Below are 12,187 nucleotides of genomic sequence, written 5' to 3'. Positions count from 1 at the left end.
TCCAACCAGCACTCTGATGTGAGATGTGGCGTTTCAAACGTTAGCTCTATCTGCTGCACCACAACCACCACTCTAGGAATAACTTATTGTAATTTCACCTTTTTTACTTGAAACAAGACTTTATGACCCTTCTTTGGCATATCCACGTTGCCAGTATCACTACTTTTGTTTTGGGGCTGTTACAAAGTAAAGAAATTGTTACTTTTTTTCTGCCCCATGCCCCAAGAAATTGTTACTTGATCACAGCACTTGGGTAAGATGACTATGAAGTGGGGCTGGCGCTGTGACGCAGCGGGTTAATGCCCTGGCCTGAAGCGCCGGCATCCCATATGGGCACCGGTTCGAGACCCAGCTGCTCCTCTTCCAATCCAGCTCTCTGCTATGGCCTGGGAAAGCAGTAGAAGATGGACCAAGTCCTTGGGCCCTTGCACCTGCATGGGAGACCTAGAAGAAGCTCCCTGGCTCCTGGCTTTGGATCAGCACAGCTCTAGCTGTTGCGGCCAATTGGGGAGTGAACCAGAGGATGGAAGACCTCTCTCTCTTTCTGGCTCTCCTCTCTCTGTGTAACTCTGACTTTAAAATAAATAAATAAATCTTAACAAAAATAGATGACTATGAAGTTACTAATGGGTGAGTAGCATAGGCAAGTAGCACAAACAGCATGGATCCATTGAAAAAAGAGATGTTTCTGGAGCTGGCGCTGTGGCATAGCAAGTAAAGCTGCCGCCTGCAGTGCCAGCATCCCATATGGGTGCTTGTTCAAGTCCCAGCTGCTCCATTTCTGATCCCACTCTCTGCTATGGCCTGGGAAAGCAGTGGAAGATGGCCCAAGTCCTTGGGCCCCTGCACCCATGTGGGAGACCTGGAAGAAGCTCCTGGTCCTGCCTTTGGATTGATGCAGCTCTGGCCGTTGCAACCAACTGGGGAGTGAACCAGTGGATGGAAGACCTCTTTCTTTCTCTCTCTGCCTCTCCTTCTCTTTGTGTAATTCTGACTTTCAAATAAATAAATCTTTAAAAAAAAAAAAAAGAAAGAGAAAAAGAAAAAAATAGATGTTTCACATACCAGGCTGGACAGCACAGGATTCCATCATGCTACTCAGAATAGTGCACAATTTAAAACTTCTGAATTATTTATTTCTAGGATTTCCCATTTAATATTTTTAGATCATAGTTACTGTGGGCAAATGAAACCACAGAAAGTGAAACCTTGGATAAGAAAGGACTACTGTACAGAGACTGGAAACAGACCCATGTAAGGAAATGTATATATGGAAATAATGTTCATATGACGGAGGTGATAATGCATACCACTAGGCAAAGGATAGGCTAGTCAATATTGGAATTGAGACAATGAGTTATCAATATGGAAAAAATTTAAAATTGATCCCTATCTCAATTGTTGGCATCCTATATGAACACTGGTTTGAGTCCCAGTTACTTGGTTTCCCATCAACTTCCCTACTAATGTGCCTGGGATGGTGGTGGAAGAGGGTCCAAGTACTTGGGCCCTTGCCACCCTCATGGGAGATCTGGATGGAGTTCCAGCTTCCTGGCTTCAGTCTGGCCAAGTTCTGGGCTATTGTGGCCATTTCATGAATGAACCTGTCCATGGACAATCTCTGTCTCTCTGCCCTCTCCACCCCCCCAACTCTCTTTCAAATAAATAAATCTTAAAAAAGAAGACTATTGATACAACCAGATTAAAATTAAGAATGTAAGTTCTTTTTTATTTGAGAAGCATAGAGTCAGCGTGGTGCGCCAGCCACAGCATGCTGGCCGCAGAGGCCATTGGGGGGTGAACCAACAGAAAAAGGAAGACCTTTCTCTCTGTCTCTCTCTCTCACTGTCCACTCTGCCTGTAAAACAAACAAACAAACAAACAAACAAACGAGTTGCAGGGCCAGCGCTGCAGTTCACTTGGCTAATCCTCCACCTGTGGCTCCGGCACCCCAGGTTCTAGTCCCGGTTGGGGTGCTGGATTCTGTCCCCGTTGCTCCTCTTCCAGTCCAGCTGTCTGCTGTGGCCCGGGAAGGCCGAGGAGGATGGCCCAAGTCCTTGGGCCCTGCACTGGCATGGGAGACCGGGGTGGGGGGTACACCTGGCTCCTGGCTTCAGATCGGCGCATTGCACTGGCCTTGGCGGCCATTTGGGGGGTGGGCCGGTGGAGGGAAGACCTCTCTCTCTGTCTAACTCTGACTGTCAAAAAGAAAAAAAAAAAAGTTGCAGGACAATGCTTATGGTATGACTCTAATTATATCAAATTTTAAAATAGCAAAAGTAAAATATATATAGTTTAAGGAAACAACCATATTTATTAAACAATACAAAAAAGCAGGAATGATAAACCCAAATTTCAAAATGGCAGTTACATCTGGAGGAGAAAGAATGGGACTGGTTATAAAGGAGCACACACAATACTTCAAAAGGTAAAGGTGAAAAAACAAAAACAAATGCAAAAACAATAGTCTCCTTTTTTGCTGTGGTTAAAATGAATGGCGGATAATAGGTGTTTGCCATATCGTTTTTCTTTATAACATACATATGTTATAAGTACACTTTTGTAACCATGTGTGTGACCTTAGGCAACTAATTTTATCTCCTTTTGCCTAAGTCTACTCATCTATAAATCAAGAATAAAATTGTATACATCTCTATATGGCTGTTGGAGAAATTAAATTGTATAACACATATATTGTGCTTACAATATTGCCTTAACACTGAGGGCACAAACATTCACTTAATGCCTATTTTCAATGCAGTATTCTGGACCACAATTATACCTAACATCTCCTAGGCTAGGATTGTTTTATCCTCTGCAGAGAATAAACACTCAATCTTTCTAAAAGTCTGGATAGATTGGAGATAGGCAGTCATCTGATTGTTGTGAAGTTGGAGGATCTGGGAGTCTAACTTTTTTTTTTTTTTTTTTTTTTACAACTCTTTAAGCTTAGCCTCCTATTTTCAGCCCCATCTTCACCACTATGTCCTCAGATTTTTGTGGTCTCTCCACCAACTCCTGATTTTTTTGTGTGTCTTTTTGTGTGAGGAGAAGGGAGATGGTCTGCAGAAAAAAATAGTTTGCCTTTTGGCTTTCTCCCATCTCATCTTAGGATATTTAGCTTTCTGGGATGTGTTGAGTCAGTTACCATTTTCTAATCTCCAAATTTCTGTTCCTATTTTATCCTCTTCCTGGCTCTGTGTCCTAATGAATCTATGCTTTTTAAAAAATCCATTTATTAGGCCGGCGCCATGGCTTAACAGGCTAATCCTCCACCTTGCGGCGCTGGCACACTGGTTTCTAGTCCTGGTTGGGGTGCCGGATTCTGTCCCGGTTGCCCCTCTTCCAGGCCAGCTCTCTGCTATGGCCGGGGAAGGCAGTGGAGGATGGCCCAAGTGCTTGGGCCCTGCACCTGCATGGGAGACCAGGAGAAGCACGTGGCTCCTGGCTTTGGATCAGCGCAGTGCGCCAGCCGCAGCAGCCATTGGAGGGTGAACCAATGGCAAAAAGGAAGACCTTCCTCTCTGTCTCTCTCTTGCACTATCCACTCTGCCTGTCAAAAAAAAAAATCTATTTATTATTGTTTTTGTGAGGTTAGTGGAGGGAAGAAAGGTAATTGTGGGTGTGTAATCTACCATCTTCAACCAGAAGCCAGGTCTCACTCTTAAATATGAGGCAGTCTAGAAGAGTGGTCAAGAACACACGTCCTTGACCATGACTGCCTTGGTAAATATCTAGCTCCAACACCTGTGACCTTTGTAAAAACTCAAACTCTTCTTTCCTTCATTTCTTTTTTTTTCTTTTTTTTTTTTGACAGGCAGAGTGGATAGTGAGAGAGAGAGAGAGAGAGAGAAAGGTCTTTCTTTGCCTTTGGTTCACCCTCCAATGGCCGCTGCAGCCAGCACACTGCGCTGATCTGAAGCCAGGAGCCAGGTGCTTCTCCTGGTCTCCCATGCGGGTGCAGGGCCCAAGCACTTGGGCCATCCTCCACTGCCTTCCCGGGCCATAGCAGAGAGCTGGCCTGGAAGAGGGGCAACCGGGACAGAATCCAGCGCCCCAACCGGGACTAGAACCCGGTGTGCTGGCGCCGCAAGGCGGAGGACTAACCTGTTAAGCCACGGAGCCGGCCTTTCCTTCATTTCAACATTTATAAACTGGAGGCAGTAGCACCTAGTTTATAAGTTATAATGAGGATAAATAAAGTAATATTTGAAAGATCTCAGAACTTTGCGCATAACACTATGAGGTCTCAATAAATGTTAACTACTATTATTATTATTTGAGGAAAGTCTCCAAGATGAAATAAAACAAAACAAACAGTGAACACAACTCAGAGGAAAGATATTTGAAAACTGTTCCTGCAACAATAAAATAAACAATCCAGTTAAGAAATGGGCAAAGGACTTGAACAGGCATTTTTCAAAAGAGGAAATTCAAATGGCCGATATATGAAAAAATGCTTAGGATCACTAGCCATCAGGGAAACTCAAATCAAAACCACAATGAGGTTTCACCTCACCCCAGTTAGAATGGCTCTCATAGAGAAATAAACAAACAATAAATGCTGGAGAGAATGTGGAGGGAAAAGGTACTCTAATCCACTGTTGGTAATAATGTAAACTAGTACAGCAATTGTGGCAGATAGTATGGAGATTCCTCAGATAGTCAAAAATAGATAAACTATATCACCCAGCATTCTCACTCCTTGGAATTTACCCAAGGGAAATGAAATCAGAATATGAAAGAGTTACCTGTATCTCCATGTTTGTTGTAGCTCAATTTATAATAGTTAAGATATGGGATCAACCCAGATGTCCATCAACTGAAGACAGAATAAAGAAATTATGGCATATATATATATATATATATATATATAAAGAAATCTATTCATCCATAAAAACGAATAAAATCCTGAATTTTGCATTAAAGTGGATGCAACTGGAAACTACTATATTTAGTGAAATAAGCCAGTCCCAAAGAGATAGATACCATGTTTTCCCTCATCTGTGGTAACAGAGTACCAAAAATGTAATGTATAGGAGTGAAAATTACATTTTGAGATTCAATGATTGTTTACAGTCCTAGACCCTGTTGAGGAACAGTGTTTTTCTTCTTGCTATTCGTTGAATTCACTTTAGAGAGGAGGAAAAATTAAGAAATTATCGCCGGCGCCGCGGCTCAATAGGCTAATCCTCCACCTTGCGGCGCCAGCACACCGGGTTCTAGTCCCAGTCGGGGTGCTGGATTCTGTCCCGGTTGCCCCTCTTCCAGGCCAGCTCTCTGCTGTGGCCAGGGAGTGCAGTGGAGGATGGCCCAAGTGCTTGGGCCCTGCACCCCATGGGAGACCAGGAGAAGCACCTGGCTCCTGCCATCGGAACAGCGTGGTGCGCCAGCCGCAGCAGCCATTGGAGGGTGAACCAACAGCAAAAAGGAAGACCTTTCTCTCTGTCTCTCTCTCTCACTGTCCACTCTGCCTGTCCAAAAAAAAAATAATAATAAAAAGAAATTATTAAAGAGCTAATACAAAAAAACTTTCTCAGAACTAAAGAGTGTGAGTTTCCAGAGAGAAACAGGCATTCTATGCATCTGTGTTCTGTGCTCAGCACACTGAGAGAAAAACAGAGGGGGAAAAAACATACACATAAGAGCATATCATGGTAAAATTGCAAAATTTTAGGAAAAAGAATGAAGATACCAAAACTTCCTAACAGAGCACTTAACACGCTTTTTTTTTGTGATTCTGTCTGCACATAGCACAGGGAGAATGTCCACCTTCCTCACATGATACACCCTGTGCCAAGCACATGCCTAGAAAAGAATGGGAGACTCAGGTGATCACTGACGTCATACATAAGAGTGTCAATTGTTAAATCAACAACAGGAGTCACTGTGCACCTACTCCCCATGTAGGACTTCTGTCCTGAATGAATTGTACTATGAGAATTAATGGTAAAAGTTGTCTTCAAACAATACTTCATACTTTGTGTGTCTGTGTGGGTGCAAACTGTTAAATTCTTTACTTAGTATAGAGCTGATCTTCTGTATATAAAGATAATTAAAAATGAATCTTAATGAAGAATGAGATGGGAGAGGGAGTAGGAGGTGGGACGCTTTGGAGGTGGGAGGGTGGCGGGGGGGAGAACCACTATATTCCAAAAGCTGTACCTATGAAATTTCTATTTGTTAAATAAAAGCTTTCTAAGAAAAAAAAAAAAAGAGTGGATGCATAACATTTGTTGATTTAATCTTGTGGAATTTTTGAAAACACACAAATCCATCCACATGCCCTCAGAAATCCCACCTTACTTTTTGAATTATTTATTATTTTTAAAGACTTATTTATTTATTTATTTGAAAGGCAGAATTACACCGAGAGAGAAGGAGAGGCAGAGAGAGAGTGGTCTTTCATCTGATGGCTTACTCCCCAACTGGCTGCAACAGCCGGAGCTGTGCCCACCTGAAGCCAGGAGCCAGGAGCTTCCTCCAGGCCCCCATGCTGGCACAGGGGCCCAAGGAGTTAGGCCATTTTCCACTGCTTTTTCAGGTCACAGCAGAGAGCTGGATTGGAAGTGGGGCAGCCGGGCCTCGAACCGGTGTCCATAGGGTATGCCTGCACTGCAGGCGGCAGCTTCACCCACTACACCACTGCGCCGGCCTCAATCCCCCGCTTACTTATGGTGGGCATTTCAGGCTGATAATGTCATCACATGGATTAAGACAGAAGGATCCCAAAATGAATATGAAATGTTTTTAGATTTGCATTATGCTTTAAATGAAAAACCTCAGAGTCTGACGCCAAAAAGTCCCAGATTTCAGTCCTGGCTCTTCCAAGATCAGAAGAGGTATGGCTCCTGCGGTGTGGTGTGGCCGTAGACAGAATCCTGGCTCTTATAACAACCCATGCAACCTGAATTCAGTTAAGCCTTCAACAAAGACTCATGAGGCATAGGCCATGGGCAGAGGGGTGCCTTAGGGAAGGGACACCTTGGTGATGAGTATGGAACGCTCCCTTCCCTCAAGTTCATGGTCCAACAGGAAGACGGACAAAAAAAGGGAAGAAAAGAAAGAACAGAGAAGAAAAAAAGGAATGACATAGAAGAAGGAAGGGAAGGGAAGGGAAGGGAAGGGAAGGGAAGGGAAGGGAAGGGAAGGGAAAACAGGGCTGGCGCTGTGGCACAATGATTAGGGCCCTGGCCTGAGGCGCCGGCATCCCATATGGGCGCCGGTTCTAGTCCTGGCTGCTCCTCTTCCAGTCCGGCTCTCTGCTGTGGCCTGGGAACTCAGTGGAAGATGGCCCAAATCCTTGGGCCCTTGTACCCATGAGGGAGACCCAGAAAAAGTTCCTGGCTTCTGGCTTCGGATTGGTGCAGCTCCAGCCATTGTGGCCATCTGGGGATGGAAGACCTCTCTCTCTCTCTCTCTCTGAGTAACTCTGACTTTCAAAGAAATAAATAAATATTTAAAAAAATAATTTACATTCAATACACTACGCATTTATAAAGATGACTTTTGACACTAGTTACACACTGAACCATCTCAAGTTTCCTCTTACCCCTTGTTTCCCATCTGCTGTCCCTCCTTGCCTTCTCCCTTGCAACAACTGATCTGTGCTCTGTCACCCTAGAGTAGCTTTCATTTTCCATCATTTCATATAACCGGAGTACTTTTTTTAAGGGGAAATGGCTGGCTCTTTTCCCTCACTACAGATCCTGGATATCAATTGTTTGTTCCTTTGTATTGCCGAGTAGAGTTCCATTGCATGCATATACTCATCTACATATTGATGGACATTAGTGTTGTTTTCAGGTTGGGATCTTTACAAGTAGACTGCTATGAACATTTTTTTTTTTTTTTTTTGACAGACAGAGTGGATAGTGAGAGAGAGACAGAGAGGAAGGTCTTCCTTTTGCCGTTGGTTCACCCTCCAATGGCCGCCGCAGTAGGCGTGCTGCGGCCGGCAGACCGCGCTGATCCGATGGCAGGAGCCAGGGGCTTATCCTGGTCTCCCATAGGGTGCAGGGCCCAAGCACTTGGGCCATCCTCCACTGCACTCCCGGGCCACAGCAGAGAGCTGGCCTGGAAGAGGGGCAACCGGGACAGGATCGGTGCCCCGACCGGGACTAGAACCCGGTGTGCTGGCGCCACAAGGCGGAGGATTAGCCTATTGAGCCGCGGCGCTGGCCTGAACATTTGTCAACAAGCTTTTGGACATTTGCTTTCATTTCTCTTGGGTAAACAACTAGAAATGAAATAACTGGGTCTTATGGTAGGTGCATAACTTGGAAAGGCAAGCTTGGAGCACTTTTTAAGCAGTAGTCAAATTGTCTTCCAAAGAGTTTGTGTTTTATATTCTTATCAGATGTGCATGAAAATTCTGGTTCTACATCTTCCTGAACACTTGGGGTGCACAATCTTTGTTCCAATGAGAATGTGGTGGTTTCTCATTGTGGTTATAATTTACATTTCCCTAATGAGAAATTATGTTGAGCGCCTTTTCAAGTGCTTATTTGCCATTTGTATATTTTCTTAGGTGAAATATGTGTTCAGATCCATTATCCATTTTCAAATTGGGTTATTTGTCTTATTAAGTTGTAAGAATGTGTTTTTTTTTTTAAAGATTTAATTATTTATTTGAAAGTCAGAGTTACACAGAGAGAGGAGAGGCAGAGAGAGAGAGAGAGAGAGAGAGAGAGGTCTTCCATCTGCTGGCTTACTCCCTAGATGGCTACACAACGGCCGGAGCTGTGCCGATCTGAAGCCAGGAGCCAGGAGCTTCTTCCGGGTCTCCCACATAGGTGCAGGGGCCCAAGGACTTGGGCCATCTTCTACTGTTTTCCCAGGCCATAGCAGAGAGCTAGATTAGAAGAGGAACAGCCGGGACTAGAACTGGTGCCCATATGGGATTCCAGTGCTTCAGGCCAGGGCCTAAACCCACTGCACCACAGCACCGGCCCCACTAGAGTTTTTGGTTGCTTTTTTTTTTTTTTTTTAAAGATAGAGTTAGACAATGAGGGAGAAGACAGAAAGGTCTTCCTTCTGTTGGTTCACCCCCCAAATGGCTGCTACAGCCAGTGTGCTGTGCCGATCCGAAGCCAGGAGCCAGGTGCTTCCTCCTGGTCTCCCATGCAGGTGCAGGCTGCCTTCCCAGGCTACAGCAGAGAGCTGGGCTGGAAGAGGAGCAACCGGGACTAGAACCTGGTGCCCATATGGGTTGCCTGTGCCGCAGGTGGAGGATTAACCAAGTGAGCCATGGCGTCGGCCCCAGAATGTTTTATACATTCTAGATGTAAGTCCTTTGCCCGAAATACAGGGGTACTTCAAAAGGCTCATGGAGAAGAGACATTTGGTCCAACAATTAAGAAGCTGGTGAAGATGCCTTTGTTCCACATGGGAGTGCTTGGGTTCTATATTCAGCACCCCCTCCTGACTCCAACTTTCTGTTACTGCAGACTCTGGGAGGTGATAGTGATGGTCAAGTAATTGGGTCTCTGCCACCTGTGTGGGAGACCTGGATTGAGTTCTTGGCTCTTGGCCAAGCTTTTCTTGGCATTTGAGGAGTGAATTGGTGGATAGGAGCTGTCTCTCAAAAGAAATAAACCTTTTTTAAAAGTTTGTGCAAAGTGGGATTTAAGGATAAGTTATCTTGGTGAAAAAAATTTTGAAATTCATGAATATTTTTTTCATAATGTGCATTTTCCATGAACTTATTGAATATTTGTTTTGCAAATATTCCTTCAGTTATATATTACCTCCTCATTTTCACAACAAAATTGGATAATTAGATAATTTATAATAAATTTTTATTCAAAAAATTTATTAAATCCAATTTATTTATGCTATTCTTTTAAAGTTAATGCTTTTGTGTTATGCTTTAAAAATCTTTGCCAGAGTCAACTTTGTATAATGAGTTAACCCACTGCTTGTGACGCCCATATTGTAGTGCTGGTTGAAGTCCCAGCTGTTCTGCTTCCGATCCAGCTTCCTGTTGGTACACCTGGAAAACCACTGGAAAATGGCCCAAGTAGTTGGGAGACCTGGATGGATTCCTGCTACTGGTTACAGCCTGGCTCAGCCCTGGCCAATGTGGTCATTTGTGGAGTGAATCTCTCTCTCTCTCTCTCTCTCTCTCTCGTCCTTCTGCCTTTCAAATGAATAAATCTTTTAAAAAATCCTGTCCAAACCCAAAGTCACTAAGACTGTCTTCCATGTTTCCTCCTAAGAGTTTTGCAGTTTTTGACTTTTACATTTAGGCAGGTGATCCATTTTGGGTTAATTTTATATATGGTGAGAAATAAAGGTCAAGGTTCTTTTGTTTTGTTTTTGCACATAGCTATCCAACTGTTCCAGAATCATTTTTTGAAAATATTTCCCTATTAAATTGCTCTGTTTGTATTAAAAGGCCATTTGCTATGTATTTATGGGCATATTTCTGAACTCTCTTTCATTCCATGTATCTATCTATCTTTATGCTAATATATCACTATCTTGATCAGTGTAGTTATACAATGTCTTGAATTCAGATAGTGTATTAATTATCAATTGTTGCATAGTGAACTATCACAAATGTAGGGGCTTAATACAATGCACAGTTGAGTGTCTCAGAGTTCCTGCAGGTCAACATTCCAGGCATGGCTTAACTAGATGTTCTGCTTTGCATAACCACAGACTGCAATGGAGGTGTATCCAAGCTAGGGCTAGATTCTCATCTGGAGGTTTGACTGGGAAGAATCCACTTCGCAGCTCACATGGTCTTTAGCAGCATCCAATTTTCTGATAAAATCAAGAGCCTCCGTCTCTCTGTTGCTTGGTAGTTGAAGGACACCCTTAGCTCCTAGAGACCCCTCACAAATCCTTGCCACATGGGCTCCCCCAGCATGATCAGCAAGGACTGGGAGAAGTGGAGAAGAAAGACTCTATGGTAAGTCTTCTGGTTTCTTTAAGAAGTTATTTGAAAGGCAGAGTTACAGAGAGGGAGAGGCAAAGATGAAAAGAGACATCTTCCATCTGCTGGTTCACGCCCCAAATGGCCACAATGGTCAGGGCTGGGCTAGGCCAAAACCAGGAGCCAGGAGCTTCATCTGGGTCTCCCATATGGTTGCAGGGGTCCAAGGACGTGGGCCATCTCTGCTGCTTTTCCCAGGCCATTAGCAAGGAGCTGGATAGGAAAGGGAGTGTCTGGAACTCCAACTGGTACCCATATGGGATGCCAGTGCTGCAGGTGGTGGCTTTACCCACTATGCTGGGCCCAGCAAGACCGTTTTACTTTTTTTTTTTTTTATAAAGATTTATTTATTTGAAAGTCAGAGTTACACAGAGAGAAGGAGAGGCAGAAAGAGAGAGAGAGAGAGAAAAGTCTTCCATCTGCTGGTTCACTCCCCAATTGGCTGCAACAGCCAGAGCTGCACTGATCCGAAGCCAGGAGCCAAGAGCATCCTCTGGGTCTCCCACACAGGTGCAGGGGCCCAAGGACTTGGGCCATCTTCTACTGCTTTCCCAGGCCATAACAGAGAGCTGGACTGGAAGTGGAGCAGCTGGGACAGAACTGGTGCCCATAGGGGATGCTGGCACTCCAGGCGTTAGCTTTACCCACTATGTCACAGCCCCAGTCCTGCAAGACAGTCTGATATGAGAGGGATTCATAAAGTTTGTGGAAATGCATATTATGAAAAAACTATTCATGGATTTCAAAAATTTTGTGCCAAAATGAACGTCTTTTGAAAAATTTAATATATATAGGAAGAGACCGAGACAGACAGAGCTTTCATTTGCTGGCTCACTCCCTAAGTGCCCATAACAGTTAGGACTGGGCCAGTCCAGAACCCAGAGCCACAGTACAATCCAGGACTCCCATGCTGGTGGCAGGGTCCAGCCACTTTACCCATCATCTGCTGAGCATATCAAAAGATGCTCAATATCATTAGCAATCAGGGAAACGAGAGGCAAAACCGCCATAAGATACCACTTTACACTCAGTACAGTGGTTTTTATTACAAAACAAAAATACAAGCAAAAAAATACAAGTGTTGATGAGAATATGGAGAAACTGCATGCTGTTAGTAGGAAGGTAAAATGGTGCAGTTATTGGGGCCAGTGCTGTGGCACAGCAGGTTAGGATGCTGCCTGTAGCACCGGCATCCTGTATGGGTGCTGGTTTGTGTCCCAGCTGCTCCTCTTTCAATGCAGCTCT

This window comes from Lepus europaeus, chromosome 5 (genome assembly GCF_033115175.1).
Source record: "Lepus europaeus isolate LE1 chromosome 5, mLepTim1.pri, whole genome shotgun sequence".
Lineage (NCBI taxonomy): Eukaryota > Metazoa > Chordata > Mammalia > Lagomorpha > Leporidae > Lepus > Lepus europaeus.
Note: the sequence above shows the minus strand (reverse complement) of the source record.